This window comes from Oryctolagus cuniculus, chromosome 6, assembly GCF_964237555.1.
Source record: "Oryctolagus cuniculus chromosome 6, mOryCun1.1, whole genome shotgun sequence".
Lineage (NCBI taxonomy): Eukaryota > Metazoa > Chordata > Mammalia > Lagomorpha > Leporidae > Oryctolagus > Oryctolagus cuniculus.
The window spans coordinates 5,843,134-5,860,222 of NC_091437.1; the positions used below are offsets into that span (position 1 = coordinate 5,843,134).

The following is a 17,089-nucleotide window of genomic DNA, read 5'->3' on the forward strand; positions in this document are numbered from 1 at the left end:
CTCATTAGCATACGCCTCGACCCATCAGGCCAGCATCTTTGCTCAGAAACGCATGAAAATCCCAGCCAGGCAGCCCTGGCAGCCGCAGCCCTCATGGGGACCGACTCCGGGGAGCTTTCTCTGCTTCTTTCAATAAACCTTTTAGGCTCTGCTCACTCTTCCTAGTCTCTGTGCCTCACTCTTCGTGGACAGGAGACAAAGAACTCGGCAGAGGGGCTGCAACACAGGAGCCATGCCCCCACGTTCCGTGGGGAGGGACACAGAGCCCAGTGACTGAAGCCACGGACTCCTCCTGACGCTACCATGGCAACACCAACGCCGGAACTCCGGCAACACTTCTGGGGGCCCATCTGGGATCCTGGGAGGATGAGTGAGGGGATTCCTCTCACCTCTGTTATTCTGCAGACCCTTATTCTCCATTGTAGTGCCCACCACTCACAACGCCGGGTCCCTGCCCGCCCGCCGGTTAAACGCGCCCGTCTAAGACTCAGTCAGGCTCGCCGAGAAAGGCTGGATCAGCCCGCTCTGTGCTGACTCAGCTTCCTTTCGCGGGCTCGGCCTGTCGCTCAGACAGGCGGGAAGTCTTGGAATAGCTGGAGGTCTCGGGCCAGGGCAGCACTCTGGGGTTACTGAAGACTCCGGGACAGGACCCCAGACGCCAACAGCCCCTCAGAGCGCTGGGCTGACACGGCGACCTGTCTGCAGGGGCTGGAGATGGCAGGCCGGGCAGCTCCTCCCCGGGATCCGAAGCCTCCCCGCCTGGACCTGGACTCCAGCCGCCCATCAGGAGTCAGGCTGGAGTCTGGAGTCTGGAACCCGCGCCCGGCCCAAGCCACTCGGCCTCCTCCACGCTGCTTCCTCTTGTCCGCCGTGCCCCACGGCCGCTGACTGCCCTTGCTGTACACGGCCTGTGAGACCAAGGACCGGAGGAGAAGCCCCCTGCTCTCCTCGAGAGACTGAAAAGGGCCCTGGCCAGACGCACCTCACTGTCCCGGCTCTGGGGGCACAGGTGCTTCTGCAGGACGAGTTCTTCACCCGGTCAGCCGGAGACGCTAGGCAAACGCTCCAAGAACACGCCCCAACAAGGCCCGAGAGAGCATGTTAGTCTCCTAAACACTGCCCCACCCCCGCCTCAGTCTTTGAGGCCCCACGGGGAGGAGAGCAGAGAGGAAGGCTGCGGCCCCACCCTCTGACAGATGCCAAGGCCTCCAGGGTGCTTTGTGACTGAATGGGACGTTTCAGGAAGGAGTGGCCACCGCTCTGCCAGTGGAGGCCAGTCCCGTGGCCTTGTCCTGCCTGTGAGGGGAACCCACCGCAGAGCCCACTGCCTCTATGCACCTTAACTTCACACTGAAACCTCCTGCCACAGCAACCCCTGGATGGGCCTCTGGGACACCCCTTCCCCTAAAGGCAGCCAGGGTTACCTTGTCACGGGGGAGGATGACAGAGGGGCCCTGGTGGGAGTTTCCAGAGGGCCTGGGCACCCAGCTGAGCAGCCCAGACCATTTGCAGTTTGATGACTGCACAGAGCCCGTAGCTGCTGGCCCCTGCTGGCCCCCGATGGCCCCTGCTGATTGGTTCCTGCTGGCCCCTGCTGGCTCCTGCTAGCCACTGCTGATTGGCTCCTGCTGGCTCCTGCTGGCCCCTGCTGGCCACTGCTGGTTGGCTCCTGCTGGCTCCTGCTGGCCACTGCTGATTGGCTCCTGCTGGCCCTGCTGATTGGCTCCTGGCTCTCACCAGCCTCAGCCCGCCATGTACCCGTTTGGGCTCACTCCCCACTTCCCTGTGTCACACAAGGTGTCTTTACTGTGTGCTCACATTTTGTTTTCCAGCAAATAGTCCACACTCAGTGACTAAGTACAAGCAGCAGGGGCCGGACTTGTCAGAAAAAACATGACAGATGGGTCTACTGAAAGTGCCTCCAGGAAGTGACACAAGGACAACGGACACAAAGACCAGTCGGTGGAGGGAGACAGCGGCCACAAGACCAGCTGGCAGAGGGAGACGGCGGCCACAGGCATTATGGAGGCATCAGGATACCCCTGCAGCAACAGTCCTGCGAAGTGGAAGACACCACAGGTGACTCTCGGGGATGCTACAGTGGGCGAGCTCATCTCCACGGTGGCGATGCAAACAGACCTGGTCCAGCTTCGCTCCTGTGCCTCCTGGCTCCACAACCCACTGTGACGCGACCCCAGCGGAGGCTGGGCCACCAGCACACACACCTGAGACGGCGGGAACAGCCCTTCCCTCTTGACCCCAGCTGTCTGGCCTGCAGCCGTCCTCAGCACAGCGTGGACGGATCCGTCAGTCAGTCCCGATTCAGCCATGCCAGGTCTCAGTCCATGATAACTGTCTCCACACCAAGACAGAAACATGGACACCGTTCTCACTCCCTTTTCCTCATTTAAACCAACACTCCCTGACAGCTACCCAGCTCATCTTGAAATCTGATCAATAATTCTGTCTCCTAGCTCTTCTTCAATCCTTCCCTTTCTCTCCATGTCCCTGCCTGTGCATTTCAGAGTGGTCGCTCCTCCACAATTATAAATTCCCATCATATCCCACTGGGGACAGGCACTGTGACACGGCAGGTTCGGGGGCCCCACCTGGGATGGGGCATTCCATGCGGGAGTGCCCGGGTTGAGGCCTGGTCCCCCGACTTCCAGTCTAGCTTCCTCTGATGTGCCTGAGAGGCAGCAGGTGACGGCCCAAACACCTGGGTTCCTGTCCCCCTCATGGGAGATACAGAATGAATCCTGGCTCCTGGCTTCCGCCCGGCCCAGCCCTCACTGTTGCAGGCATCTGTGGAGTGAACCACTGGACGGAGGAGCTCTCTTTCTCTGTCACTCTACCTTTCAAATAACTGAACAAATAAATGATGGCACTATCATTTGCCCACATACAACCCAAAGCCTGAGCTACAGTTGCCACCCCCCTCTCTCTGTCCTACACCTCCACTTCCAAACAGGTCGCCGAGTCCTGTCTATCCAACTTCTGTGACACAACATAAACTCCGCATTGCCCCACTGGAGTGCAACACGTCCACCGTGGGCTAGGGCACTGCTGGCTGAGATTCCCGTCTCGTGGCCATCCTAACTCCTTCTGATGCAGCCACCAGACTGTCCTTCAAGAACATGCATCTGCTCAAGCCAGTTTGTTTGCAACCCTGCAGCGGCTTCAGGCTGTGTGCAGAATCCAAATCTCAATTTTTTTTTTTTAAAGATTTATTTGAAAGACAGAGACAGAGACAGAGAGAGGTCTTCTACCCACTGGTTCACTCCCCAAATGGCTGTAACGGCTGGAGCTGAGCTGATCCGAAGCCAGGAGCCAGGAGCTTCTTCCAGGTCTCCCATGTGGGTGCAGAGGCCCAAGGACTTGGGACGTCCTCTACTGCTTTCCCAGGCACATGAGCAGGGAGCTGGATGGGAAGTGGAGCAGCGAGGACTTGAACTGGTGCCCACAGGGGAGGCCGGCACCACAGGCCAGGGCTTTAACCCGCTGCGCCACAGTGCCGGCCCCAGAACGGGATTTCTTAGCAGGCCCCCTCACGCCCTGGTGTGGCCGGCGTCCCCAGCTCACCTCACCTCTTTTTCCCTTCCCCCCAGTCCTGCCCTGCACAGGATCGTATGTTCAGAGTCAGACTGGCTCGGCTTGCCCGCCACAGCATCTGTGGAGACAGCTCGTTGCAGATTTGAATTATGAAGTAAATGATTCTGCTGTCTTATCATGAGAGACCTTGTACCCAGTATCACAGGCTAGCCAAAATTCCCCTGCAGGTCAACAATCAAGTGTCCACACCTGGGCAGTGGCAACAGACTCTATCACCTAACTCCAACTCTATCCACCTAACTCCATCTATTCACATCACTGCAACGTTCAGGAGGCGCAGGTGTTGTGGCACAGTGGGCTAAGCCGCTACCTGCAGCACGGGTATTCCCTCTCAGAGCAACAGTTCCAGCCCCGGCTGCCCCACTTCTGATCCCGCTCCCTGCTACTACACCAGGGAAGGCAATGGAAGACAGCCCGAGTGCTTGGACCCCTTGCCACACATGTGGGAGACAGGATGGAGTCCTTGGCTCCAGGCATCACCCTGGCCCAGCCCTGGCTGTTGCAGCCATGAGAGGAGTAAACCAGTGGATGGAAGATCTCTCTCTGTAATTCAGACTTTCCAATCAATCGGTCATTAAAAATATATATAGAATGTAAAGGCAAAGTATCTTAAGACACGTCTCCGAACACTCACACCCCATGTGGAGGGCCTGGGTTCCAGCCCCAGCTCCACTCGGGGTTCCAGCTTCCTGGTGTGCATCCTGGGAGGCTGCAGGTGCCAACTCACAGACTCAGGGCTCTGTCACCCACGTGGGAGACCCGAATCGAGCTCTGGCCCAGCCCCCACTGTTGCCAGTGTTTGAGGAGCGGCCACAGGTGCAGGATCTCTCCATGCCTCTCTCTGCCCTTTTTTTTTTTTTTTTTTTTTTACAGCCAGAGTGGACAGTGAGAGAGAGAGAGACAGAGAGAAAGGTCTTCCTTTTTGCCGTTGGTTCACCCTCCAATGGCCGCCGCGGCCAGCGCACTGCGGCCGGCGCACTGCGCTGATCCGATGGCAGGAGCCAGGTACTTCTCCTGGTCTCCCATGGGGTGCAGGGCCCAAGCACTTGGGCCATCCTCCACTGCACTCCCTGGCCACAGCAGAGAGCTGGCCTGGAAGAGGGGCAACCGGGACAGAATCCAGCGCCCCGACCGGGACTAGAACCTGGTGTGCCGGCGCCGCAAGGCAGAGGATTAGCCTAGTGAGCCGTGGCGCGGGCCTCTGCCTTTTAAATACATAAAATTAGCAAAAAATACTTCTAATTCCAGAAATAGTGTTTTAAACTTCACCTGACTCTGCACGGGGTGGGGGGGTAGGGTCCTGGAAAGACAAGACCCAGGACAAAACCCGCCAGGAGGTGCGAGAGGAGAGGGCAGAAGCACACCCACAGCCATCCTCAGATGCGAGATCAGCCCTCGCGTGCGGCGAGTCCCCCACCGGCTCACGCTGAGTGCTTCATTAGCGTGCATCTCAGCCAATCCGGCGAAGCCCGGGAGGAGCACGCGCAAACCCCTCGTCACGGCCCTCGCGCGGCCCCCGGCTGCCTCAGCCTTCCCCGGGGGACGGGGAGCAGGGGGCAGCCCCACGAGGTTGCGGCCCGGCCGGGCAGGGGCTGCTGCCCCCTGCACACAGCCGGCGCCACGGAGAGCCCGCCACGCGTCCTGGGGACAGATGCCTCTCCCGCAGCTGCGAGGGGAGGTCCCGGGACGGCAGCCTCGCCCGTGGGCACGCACTGCCCATCCACACCGCACTCCCGGCCCGCCCGCACCACATGACTGCCCACACCGCACGCCCGGCCCGCCAGTGGACACGCAGCCCGTGTGTGCGCCGCATCTGCCAGGCCGGTCGCCGCGCCTGCGTGCTAGGGGCCCCGGCCTCCCCGGACCGCGGCCGCGCGTGGGGCGGTCGCTCCAGCGTTGTCTTGGGCCCGCGTCACGGGTGCGTGTGCCCGCACGGGGGGAGACGCATCTACGCGAGGGCCACGCCGTGCGTGGACGCCGGCACCGCCGGGAACGAGCACGGGGCCCTGGGGCCACGGGGGCTGCCCGGCCCGCAGGGAGCGCGGGTCCCGCGGTCCTGCTGAGACGGTGCGGAGGCTCCGGGGCGAAGCGGAAGTTCTGACCGAACCTGAGGGGACATGGCCGGTGCTCGCGGAGGCGCGGGCAGGGCAGCGGCACCGGGAAGGGCTCCCGAAGCGGCCGCCGAGAGGCCGGGGGGCACCCGGGGGCGCCCACGGCTGCGTGTTCCCCTGGAGCTCGGGGGCGCGCTGGGGGCGCTGCTGGTTGTCCGTCAGGGCCGGGGACGCGGCTCCGCGTGGAGTCTGCCCGTGTCGGAGTGTGGGTGGCGACACCGCCTCCGAGTGGGAGAGGCGCCGGGGTCCGGGCGGTGGGCGCATCCCGGACCTCGAGGCGCGAGCCGCCCAGCGCCCCAGTGGCCGGCACGGACGCGGGAGCTCGGCCCCGAGCCCTGGGCGTCCGCGGTCGCGCGGGCGTGGGACGCAGGACGGGAAGCCGCGGCCCGGCGCGCTCCCCTTCCGCGCACGGCCCCGCGCAGCAGCGCCGTCCCGCCCGGCCCCGCACTTGCCTGCGGCGCGCCGGCCTGGAGCGGCGCGGAGTCGGGCGAGGTCCGGTGCGGAGCGGCGCGGCCGGAGCGCGGAAGCCGAGGCCCGCGAGGGCGGAGCGCGGAGCCCTGAAAGGGAACCGTGCGCGGGGCACGCCCTGTCCGCCTGCCCGGGCCCGCAGCCCCCGCTCCGCGACGTCTCACAGACCAACGCCGACCGGGGCGGCCGCCGGACTTTCCCGGGCCTCTGGGGCTGCCCCGGCCCCGAGACGCCCCGGGGAAGATCCCCACCCAGTCCGGATGCTGGGCCGCGGGGGCGCCTCCCAGAGCACCCAACACGCGGCCTTCCCCTCGCCTCGGGCGCCGCGCCTGCCCGGTGGAGGCCCGCCGCGACGCGCTGGCTCTCGGCCCCGCCGTCTTTGCTTGACATCGACGAAGCCGCAGGTTGTTGGTCGCCTCTAGCCCGCAGCCCGCCAGACCGGCGCTTCTCAACCCTCCTCGCTGCGGGACCACCGCGGACCCCAGGTGCGCGCGCGCCCCAACTCTCTCAGGTCCAGGGCGCAGGGCCTACAAGGGCTCCATTTCACCTTTTAAACAGCTCCAAACTTTTGCATTGTTCCCTACAGTGTTTTCACGTGTTGTACTAAGCAACTGTTTAATTGGCTACAAGTTTAATACTTTCCCTCCAAACCTTCAGGAACACTCTCCAGTTCTGCGGGTAATGCTTGGAGTGCCATCTTTGCACCAAGCACCAGGGAGCCCATGCAGAGGCGAGATGTGGAGCTGACCCTGATCTGGGAGACAGACACGTGGACAGGACAGCTTCAGAGCCCTGCGTGGGGAAGGAAGGAAGATGGAGCGAGTGGGCAAGTGGGGAGGAGTGAATTCCAGCAGAGGCTTCTGGGACAGGTGCGACGTTTCACCTGTGGCCTCACAGCCTGAAAACCTGTGACACTGACACTTCGTTTTCCAGGTCTTATCTCGCGCCTCTCGCTCACTGTATTAACTTCCCCCGGTGTTCCTACGTGTCGAACTCACCATACGAGTTGTCTGAACATGGATTACGGCACTCAAAACAGAGAATCAGAACTTGTTTTTCACCGCAAGGCAAGCATCACCACACGGTCCAAGATTGAGAGGACATGGGATACCTTCTCCCACCACCTAAGTGTTAGTCTGAATATCAAAACAGAGATAAGTAGAAAACACCCTAAATGGATATTTAAAGAAAAACTGCCTGAAGAAAAATGGAAATGACAAAAATAAGAAAAGAAATCCGCTGCTGGGGTGGGGGTGGGGGGCTGCTTCCCCTGTGCCGGGAACAAAGTCCTTGGTTTCTGATCCAAGAGTTCTGTGTTTTCTGCCAGCATCATTAAATAGTAACAAGCTAACTTCTCAGCGTGGAGATGGGGTGAAATCAAATCCCAGACAGACCTGACAAAATGGACGGGTGAGTCTTTTAGTAATGGTGGAGTAAAGATAACACCAAATTCCTTCCCTTCAAACCAAAAACTCTACCAAATTTTAAAAAACAAAGTTCCACAGGCTTTCTCTGATGAAACTGGAAAGCTGAGTGTAGTCAGAAAGTACAACAGAAGTGAGTGACGGGAGAAAAGCTCATGTGGACCAATCGCCCAAGGCAGAGACGCATGGGGAAACACAGCGGGCACTCTGTGAAGGAGAAGGGGAAGTGGGGGAGAGGCGGAGGTCTGTTTTCAGCACAGCTGGACGGAGAAGGAGAGTCTGCTGGCACACCCTTGCTCCAGGCTGGGGCCCAAGAGCTGTACCCCAGAGTTGATGTACAAACGGTCCTGCAGTGCAGGGACACAGGTCTATACGCATACCCCAGACTGCTAATGAATTCAGGCGCTTGGTGGGACAAAACAAAAACCTCAATGTAGACAAAGTCATCTCAGCTTTTAAGTCATTTCTGTGTTTTTCCCAGACTTTTCAAGCAAACAACCAAAGAATGAAGTGCAAGAATAACCAAGACAACATTCACCAGCACCGCCATGAACAGACAGCAGGAACAGAATCATAGCAGGCTGAGTACTGGAATTTTCACACAAAGGACAAACCACGGCGATAATAGCCCCACTAGGAACTGCCACAAGTGCACACACATTAAACATAAGAGCAGATAAGAAAAAACAACCTAACCTAAAAATTATAAAACCAGGAAAAATTCAGTAAATGAATCCCAAAGTAGAGTAGAAACAGCTAAAAGGTGTAAGAAAGTTTAAGAAACTATCCAAAATGATGAAGAAGAAATAAAGACAGAACACTAGAGGGAAGACGAAGCTATGGGAAATACTGTAAGAAAGTCTATCATTCACTTACTTGGATCTCAAGAAGGCGACAAAACACTGGACAGAGGCAAAATTGAGATTATCATAGTTGAGGATTTCCCAGAACAGATACATCAACTCAGATGCACTACGCCAAACAAACCCCACTGGAGAAAATACAACAAAATCTCCACTTAGACACACCATCGTGAAACTGCCTAAAATCAATTTAAAAAAATCTTCAAAACAGCCAGAGGAAGACGGACTCCTTAGTTTCAGCACAGCATGAGATTGACAGCCGACATGCTCACAGCAACACTGGAAGTCAGAGGACAACAGATCCCACTAAGAAGCCTAAAAACAGCCTTCAACAAAGATGTTCTCAAAAAAAAAAAAAAAAAAAAAAAAAGATTTGCCACCAGAGCTGACCTGCACTAAATTCTAAATGTATATTTCAGTCAAAAGAAAACTGACTGCAGATTGAAGCTTAAAGATACAGCAAGCAATGAAGAGCAAAGATGAAAATTTTTGAGTCAATCTAAATGAATATTAACTGTAGACAAGAATAGCAATGACTTACATGTAGAGAGACACAATATGTGACATCAGCCACATACAAAAGCTGAGAAGGAGGTAAATGGTGTTAAGGTGTTCTAAGGGCACTGCTTTACAAAGTCTGGGCGAGTTTAATCTTTGATCAGTCAGATATACATATTAAAATTTCTAGGAAAACCATTAATAGAAAAACATACTTTTAACAGATGGACAAAAAAGTAATAGAAAAAAATCTATCTAAAAAGAAAAACAAAAAACGAGAAAAAAGGAGCAAAGACCACCAGACAGGACAAACAATCCTAGTAACATAAATATGATATAGACAAGAGACACTATCTAGAAGGATGAGGTGAACGACTGCTGCAGCAATGAAGACACAGCATGAGATACCTGCAGACCACATCAAGTACCTGGGGTCAAGCCCCAGCTCCACCTCTCAGCCCAGCTTCATGCTGATGTACCCGCCGGGAGGCAGCAGGCCCTGGCTCAAGAACTTGAGTCCTGCCACCACGTGGGAGACTGGATGGAGTTCCTGCGTCCTGACTTCAGCCGGGCCCACACAGCTGTTGCAGGTAGTTGAGAAGTATGCCAGCAGATGGAAGATCTGTCTGCCTGCCTTTAAACTAAAATGAAAATAAATTCTGAAAGAAGATGCAGGAAGACTAAGGGCTGAAAACAAAATCGTGGAGAATAAAATATAAATGCTAACTTAAAGAAAGCTGGTGTATTTACCTTAGTATCTGGCAAAATACATTTCAAAGTAAAATTTTATTAGTAATTTAATTTTTAAATTTATTTTTTTTGACAGGCAGAGTGGACAGTGAGAGAGAGAGACAGAGAGAAAGGTCTTCCTTTGCCGTTGGTTCACCCCCCAATGGCCGCCGCGGCCGGTGCACTGCGCTGATCCGATGGCAGGAGCCAGGTGCTTCTCCTGGTCTCCCATGGGGTGCAGGGCCCAAGCACTCCCTGGCCACAGCAGAGAGCTGGCCTGGAAGAGGGGCAACTGGGACAGAATCTGGGGCCCTGACCGGGACTAGAACCTGGTGTGCCGGCACCGCAAGGCGGAGGATTAGCCTAGTGAGCCGCGGCGCTGGCTTAAATTTATTTTAAAGATTTATTTATTTTAAAGTCAGAGTTACACAGAGAAGGAGCAGCAGAGAGAGGTCTTCTATTGGCTGGTTCACTCCCTAACTGGCTGCAATGGCTGGAGCTACACCGATCTGAAGCCAGGAGCCAGGAGCTTCTTCTGAGTCTCCCACGTGGGTGCAGGGACCCAAGGACTTGGGCCATCTTCCACTACTTTCCCAGGGCACAGAAGAGAGCTGGATTGGAAATGGAGCAGCTGGTCTCGAACTGGCGCCCATATGGGAGATGCTGGCACTGCAGGCAGTGGCTTTACCCATTATGCCACAGCGCCAGCCCCAAGAAGTTTATTTTTTAATGAAAAAGCTTCTTTCAATTAAACTAGAAGATTTAACAATTAGAAATTTGTAAGCACCCAGTACATCACCAAAACAGAAAAAAAATTTTTAATTTTTTTTTTATTTGACAGGTAGAGTTAGACAGTGAGAGAGACAGAAAGGTCTTCCTTCCATTGGTTCACTCCCCAAATGGCTGCTATGGCCAGCGCTGCACTGATCAGAAGCCAGGAGCCAGGTGCTTCCTCCTGGTCTCCCATGCGGGTACAGGGGCCCAAGCACTTGGGCCATCCTCCACTGCCTTCCTGGGCCACAGCAGAGAGCTAGACTAGAAGAGGAGCAACCGGGACTAGGACCCGGCACCCATATGGGATGCCGGTGCCACAGGCGGAGGATTAACCAAGTGAGCCACGGTGCCAGCCTGAAAAAAAAAATTTCTTTTTTTGACAGGCAGAGTGGACAGGGAGAGAGAGAGACAGAGAAAGGTCTTCCTTTGCCGTTGGTTCACCCTCCAATGGCCGCCACGGCTGGCGCACTGCGCTGATCTGAAGGCAGGAGCCAGGTACTTATCCTGGTCTTCCATGGGGTGCAGGGCCCAAACACTTGGGCTATCCTCCACTGCCTTCCCGGGCCACAGCAGAGAGCTGGACTGGAAGAGAAGCAACCGGGAAAGAATCTGGCGCCCCGACCGGGCTAGAACCCGTTGTGCCAGCGCCGCAAGGCGGAGGATTAGCCTATTGAGCTGCGGCGCTGGCCCTGAAAAATTTTAAAAATAGAAAAAACCACATACACACATCTAAAATCATGCTAGAAAAAAGATTTAGTAAGTATTTTTTGTTGTTGTTGCTTTTGTTTCTGACAGGCAGAGTGAGCTCTCCCATCAGTTGGTTCACTTCCCATGCCAGATTATAGTTCTTAGTAACTCAGAAAAGCACTCTCTCGCAGTCCCCAGCAAAAAGCCTTCCTAGGGCTGGAGCACTGGCGCACAGCAGGGGAGCCGCTGCTGGCCACGCCAGCACCGCACACTGGAGTGCCACTTGAAGTCCTGGCTACCTCATTTCTGACCCAGCTTCCTGCAATGTGGATGGGAAGGCAGCGCAAGGGGTCCACGTACGTGGGTGCCTGCCCCTCACGTGGAGGCCAGCTTGGAGCTCCTAGCTCTAGCCTGGCCCCTACCTGGCTGTTGTGACCATTTGGGGAATGAAACAGCAAATGAAAGATATCTCTTTGTTCCTCGCCCTCTCTGTCACTCTGCCTTTTAAGTAAATAAGTATGTATTTTTTGGTAAGTCATTTGCTAAGGATACTGAAGACTTCAACATGATCAAAGTGACCCACATTATAGAACATCACATCCAGTAAATGCAGAACAAACTTTCTTCAAGCAAACTTAAAAACCAGGCACTTGGTTAGGTCATAAAACAGCCATCAACACATTTCAAGAAATTCAAGTCATATACAGATTATCTGATTACAAACCAATTAAATTAGAAACCAGTATTAAAATGTAAATACCTGTTTGGAAATATAGCTCCAAATAATATCTACAAATCAAATATGTAATCATGAAATTGGAAAATCCTTTGAAATTAATGAATACATAGAATGTTAGATGCTGAGATTTCTAGATCAGAGTTGGTGGTAGGCAGAATTCCCCCCAGTCCCTCCCTGGCTGGTATGCATACCTGTGTGGGTGGAACCTCTACCGAGCTTCTCATGAAGAGAGTACGGTAGGGGCCGGCCCTGTGGAACATGAGGTTAACCATCGCGTGCAACGCCGGCACTCATGTGAGTGCAGGTCTGAGTCCTGACTGCTCCGCTCCTGATCCGGGTCCCTCTGAATGTGACTAGGAGCGCAGCGGAAGAGGGTTGAAGGGCCTGGGCCCCTGCCACCCACTTGGGGGACTCCTGCCTCCTGGCTTCAGCCTGGCCCAGACACAGGGAATTACCAGTGGATGGAAGATTGGTATCTCTATAAAATAAATAAAAAACCTTTATTTCAGATAAATAAAATCTTTAATTTTTTAAAAAGAGACAATATGGCAAAGGTGAAAGTATCTTATAGATGTAGTCAAACTCCGTGTTCAGCTGACGGAGCTCATCAGAGGGAGACTGATAGTGGCCCTGACCCAACCCAGTGAACCTTTTTACTCCTTCTCCAAAAGGAGATACCCAACGCAGACGCCGAAAGCCGGCAGGAGAAAAGCCAACAGGCAAGCTGTGAGGAGCGTCCACACAGGGCAGCCGTGGGGAACGGAGAGGCTCGTTTCTCCAGCTGAGGGGCCTGAATTCTGTGACAACCTGCTGAACACAGAAGAGGACCCTGGACTCCAGATGAAGACATGACTCAGCGACTGGACCACAGCCTCGCGAGACCCTCAGCAGAGAACTGGCTACGCCACGCCCACGCTCCACCCCTCCAAGTTCTGAGATAGTAAAACTATGCTGTAATTTGTTCTGTAGTGAACAAAACTAGCACAGAGATGAAGCAGCGTTTGGAAGGCAATTTATGGCTGTAAGTGCATAACATTTGATTTAAATATTCATTTGATCATATAAAAAATGACAAGCCTAGAAAAGAAATCTAGAAAACCACAAAAAGCTGAAATAATAAAACAAAGCAAATACACAACACAGCAGAAACAACGGAAACACTGGCTCTCTGTTAATACAGGGAGGTGGGGGCATAAGCCACTGGCAAGACCGGGTAAGTAAGCAAGATGCCCACAGTCAGTCAGTGTCGGGAATGAAGGAGACACCTTTACAGACCAGGCCTGTGTCCAACAGGTAAGTGAACAAGAAAAGCGCCACACCAGTCATGTGAAAATGGAGAGGAACCGAGGAATAGCCAATTTTCCAGTGTGACCCAGACAAAACGGAAAACCTGACCGCTCCTAATGAGGAATCGGCAACTGCGCTGTCTTCCCTGAGAACACACCGGTCCACAGGCACCCGCCTCGTGACTGAAGAAAGGAGAAACACAAATTTTATACAAATTCTTCTAGAAAACAAGCAGAGAGAGCCATTTTCCAACTCACAGGACCAACAGAGCCTTGATCCTAAGCCAAGACCTCAACCCAAACCCAGATACTGCAGACAAACTACATCACGACTAGACTGGACTGGGTTTTCCCCAGGAAGAGAACGTCAGGTTAACAGCAGAAAGCCAATTACATAGCTGACCACGTTAACATTAAGACAGAAAAATCACGCACACTCAATAAATACAGCGTGAACTTCTGATAAAACCCAACACCATTTATGATTATTAGAAAAAAGACTTCTCAGCAAACTTAGGAGGAAAATTCCTAATTTTAATAGAAACATCATAAAATGCTTACAGGACACCTCCAAAGTATTACCAGACTACAGGCCCAAAGCAAGGATGCCCACTAGGACCACTTCTATTCAGAATTATCCTTGAAATCCCTGCAAATGCCGTTAGACAAGATAAAGAACGGAGAGGTATAAGGAGCAGCAAAAAAACAAAACCACGAAGCTGCCATTACTTGTAGGTGATACCCTTGTCCACGTGGGAACCCCAGAGGACTTCAGATAAGAGAGCACCCGTGTGGGAGACCTGCAAGAAGCTCCTGGCTCCTGGCTGCAGCCTGGCCCAGCTCTGGCTGTTGCGGCCATTTGGGGAGCAAGCCAGCAGATGGAGGGTCACCTCCACCACCCCCTGCCTCTGCCTCTGCCACTCAAATAACAAATCTTTAAAAAAAATTGTTCAGACTAAGCAACAAATACGAAACTTAACATAATAATGTCAAAAATATGAAAAAAAAAAAAACCACAAAACTGGTTTAACAAAAGAGGGGCCATACTGTGGCAACACTGGCACCCCATACTGGAGCACTGGTTTTCGTCCTAGCAGCTGTTTCCGATCCAGCTCCCTGCTAACGCACTGGGAAGGCAGTGGAAGACGGCCCAAGTGCTCAGATCCCTTCCTCCTACACAGGACATCTGGACTGAATTCCAGGTTCCTTTGCTTCAACCGGGCCCAGCCCCAGCTGTTGTGGCCATTTGGGGAGGGAATCAGAGGACAGAAGATGTCTTTCTCGCTCTGTCATTCTGCCTTTCAAATAAATACATGTTTTAAAAAACAAAACAGGGACAGACATTGTGGTATAGCAGGTAAAGCCGCTGCCTGTGATGCTGGCATCTCACATGGATGCTGGTTCAAGTCCCGGCTGCTCCACTTCTGATCCAGCTCCTGCTAATGTGCCTGGGAAGGCAGCAGATGTCTCGAGTCCTTGGACCCCTGCACCCATGTCTGGGACCCAGATGGCCCAGACTCCTAGCTTCAGTCTGGCCCAGCCCCAGTCACTGTATTAGTGACCAGTGGATGGAAGATCTCTGTCTCTCCCTAACTCTGCCTTTCATGCAAATAACTAGATCTTTAAAAAAAAAAAAAAAAAAAAAAAAAAAAAAAAAAAAAGCAATAGTTATAACCTAAGAATTAGTATCCTGGGCATATAAACCAGTCTTATTCGATTCAAAAAAAAAAAAAAAAAGGTCAAATAGTCCAATTTTTAAAAATGGGCAAAGTGGGTAAAGCCACCACCTGTGACACCAGCATCCCATATGGGCCCTGGTTCGAGTCCTGGCTGCTCTACTTCTGATCTAGCTCTCTGCTAATGTGTCTGGGAAAGCAGTGGAGGATGGCCCAAGCACTTGGCCACTGCATCCACGTGGGAGGCCTGGAAGAAGCTCCTGGCTCTGGACCAGCCCAGCTCTGGCCATTTAGGGAACGAACCAGAAGATGGACGATCTCTTTCTGTATCTCGCCCTCTCCCTCTACAACTCTGCCTTTAAAATAAATAAGTCAATAAGTAAATAAATAAATAAATAAATCTATCTGTTTAAAAAGGGGGGGGGGGCAAGAACTTACACAGGGACTTAAGGGAAGAAGTCCAGTGGTAAATCAATCTGTGAGGAAGAGTAATGGACATCATAGAAATGAAAACTAACCAGGAAGGACATACATGTTGACTATTCCTTACCTGAAATGCTTGGGACCAGGAATACTCAGATTTTGGAGTTTCTGAGTGGTGGAATAACTGGCCAAATACCCTAATCCAAAACTCCAAGCTGCTCTAAAATCTGTAACTTGGTGAGTGTCCGTGGAACTTGGAATACCTCCTATTTTTGGATTAGCCTTGCTCAACCCTGTGGCACTCATTACAGATCCAGAAGATTTTCCAGTGTTTCAGTGTCTGACAATATCGCAGAGCCTTTCACCACTACTGCTGAAAGCACCAAGTGATTTGGAAAAGTTAAGTAATACCTAGGAAAGTTGAAGACACTCACAGCCTATGAGCCACCGTCCCACTGTGTACTATCAAGAGCACACTCGTACAAGGATGTTCATAGTGGCTTTGTTGCTAAGAGCAAAAAGTCCGGAACAATCCAAACACAATGAGTAGACAGGACATGGCAGCTGTGGCATGTGACTGGGAGGGACCACTACACAGTCACAGGCATCAACGTGGCCAACTCCCCACGTGCTGAAGCCACTCCAGAATACGTGCAATACTCCATGCACTGAACAGAGGCTCATACTTGCCTACTCTTTTTAAGGATCAGACATCAGTACTACTCAAGAGCAATCCACAAACCATACTGACCAGCAGCCTGTCACTGGCTGATGCAAAGATAAACACACAAAGCCAGAGTGTTTAGAAATGAAGAGCCATCTGATCACACTGCTTCCGGGCTGAGGCTGCTGACTCCAGCTTCCTGCGAGGCAGCGGTGATGGCTCAAGTCGTTGGGTTCCTGGCATCCACATGGGAGCCCTGGATAGAGTTCCCAGCTTCTAGCTTTGGCCCAGTGCAGGCCTGGCCACTGTGGTCATTTGAGGAATCAGCAAATGGATAAGACTTCTCATGTTTTTTATTTTTTTTAAAGATTTATCTATTCATTTGAAAGGCAGAGTTACTGAGAGAAGGAGAGTCAGAGAGATCCTCCATCCATTGGTTCATGTCCCAAATGGCCGCAACGGCCGGAGCTGGGCCGATCTGAAGCCAGGAGCCAGGAGCTTCCTCCAGGTCTCCCATAAAGGTGCAAAGGCCAAGCACTTGGGCCATCTTCCATTGCCTTTCCAGGCACCTTAGCAGGGAGCTGGATTAGAAGTGGAGCAGCTGGGACTCGAACCAGTGCCCACAGGGAATACCAGCACCACAGGAGGCAGCTTAACCTGCCATGCCGCAGCACCAGCCCCAGGAGCGCTCAGTCTTTCCCAAACAATTCCTAGACATTTAACTACAAGAGCGCGTTCTGCAGCACTAGTTGCTCACATCCTGCCTCCACCACGCAGATGGCCTTCCTGGCGGTCAGCCTGTCTGGCTCGTTGCTGAAACCTGCAGCAGGCTATCACGAGAGAAATCCCCACTCCACATCTGTGTCATGCACTGTCCAAGAGTCACCTGACAGAAGCCACAGACCTCGGAACTAATGATAATCGGGAGACTAGAATTAGACGAATGATAGAAAGAGTTACTAAGAGCTCGCGTGTGCGAGGCACAGATCCCTTGAGTGACTATTTTATAAACATTTCATTCTCATTGCACTACATGGGATGACGTTGGCAGATAAGCTGTCATCAACACAGCTGATAAAATCACTTGCACAAGGTCACACAACCACAGCTGGGACTTGGCCACGACTCCAGAACC

General features: G+C 53.2%; 1 protein-coding gene across 4 annotated transcripts in view; it reads right to left on the minus strand.

The window, feature by feature from the left end:
• Window positions 1–14,841, minus strand: part of TICAM2 (TIR domain containing adaptor molecule 2) — a 28,305-nt gene extending 13,464 nt beyond the window's left edge. Inside the window, exon 1 of one of the 4 annotated variants that reach the window (XM_051843321.2) lies at window positions 6,176–14,841. The gene's annotated coding sequence lies outside the window, so the exon portion shown is untranslated. Of the gene's footprint in view, window positions 948–982; window positions 1,111–1,424; window positions 1,578–6,175 lie in introns of those variants that run through there. The other 3 variants (XM_008254897.4, XM_051843323.2, XM_051843324.2) reach the window with 3 other exon arrangements.
• Between the last annotated feature and the right edge of the window lie 2,248 nt (window positions 14,842–17,089).